The sequence below is a fragment of the Hipposideros armiger genome, unplaced genomic scaffold (assembly GCF_001890085.2).
Source record: "Hipposideros armiger isolate ML-2016 unplaced genomic scaffold, ASM189008v1 scaffold_807, whole genome shotgun sequence".
NCBI lineage: Eukaryota > Metazoa > Chordata > Mammalia > Chiroptera > Hipposideridae > Hipposideros > Hipposideros armiger.
The window spans coordinates 172,282-173,601 of record NW_017732157.1 but is presented as its reverse complement, the minus strand read 5'-3'; positions in this window follow the sequence as shown (position 1 = coordinate 173,601).

The following is a 1,320-nucleotide window of genomic DNA, read 5'->3' as shown; positions in this document are numbered from 1 at the left end:
TTAAAAAAAAAAAAAAAAGAAAAGATAAGGACAGTGGAAATGGCCAAGAGCACTTTTGAGAGAACTCCATGGAGCCACGGGATCATGGGATAGGCTGTTGTCTGTGCACTCCACTCCTGCCCAAATTAAGCCAGATTGGTGTGAGCACATCCAGCTATTTGAAATTTTGGATTTCTATAGTGGACTTTGGGACCTGGGACATTAGGAAACAGTTATGAGGTCCTGAAGATGAGGAATGAAGACTGGTCCAGTGAAGACATACTGGGATCACAGGACCTTTATTTACCTTTGGGAGACGACCCAACCTAGATCTGTTTCTGGAAAGATTCCCCTTCCTTCACATTCATTCATGATTAGACATCCTGATAGATCTAGTGCAGAGTAAGGGAAATGGATAGAGTCTGAAGTGGCCTAGACATATTTTATCTCTTGCCACAAGAGGGCATTCTTGTCTTTCTACCTGAAGTAAAAAAAAAAAAAAGAGCTTGTTTAAGGAGAAGTGATTTTCTCAACACAAAAAGGAATTCCTTAAGCTTGGAAAGAAGAAACTTAATTCTAGCAGTTTGGGAAAAATTTGAGGAAGAAGATGGAGAAAAGAGACTGGTTAAATTAACATTTGAACAAAATAACAGAAGCAATTTAAAGTTTCAAAATTAGTTTGTGGTCTTATTCTGAATGGAGCTGGTTTTAGGATTGCTTTTTCCATCCATCTTAGACTTACATGTACAGAGCTGAGAAATCATGGAGGAGACTGGCTGTCCTTGAATGGAATGGTCCAGCAGATAGAGAGAGGTCCTTCAGAGATTCAGTCTAGCCTATTGTAAAAGCCTCCCATGTCTGTTTTGGAAAGGCTTTAGAATTCTTTTAGGAGTTTACCTGGGAAACAAATGTTCAGAATCTCTGAGAGCACCTGCTTTTCAGGGCTCTTTGAAGAGTGTGACTTCTATATTGTTTGAGTCACATTTTTTATTGGCTTTCATCAGTTGTTGCCTCTGTTGCTCTGAATAAAAGGAAAACAAAACAAAACAAAAAAAAACACTGTCAGGAGATTTGAAGAAAAATTCTAACCTCAGGGGAAACCCTACTCTAAAGTGTTTCCCTTATGAGATCATTCCGTCCCAAGTCTTCATTATTTTGTTTTGAGAGAGAACAGCCACAAATGTTTCTAGTAGATCTCTGAAAAGGGGTCTATGGGGAATAATCTTGTCAGAATAGTTTTGGATGACTCTCAGTTTTTTAAAGGTTTTATGAGATCTCAGTTGGTCACTGTCTCTCCCCAAATATCCATCAGGGGTCCTCCATCATCCCTTCTAGTTTCTG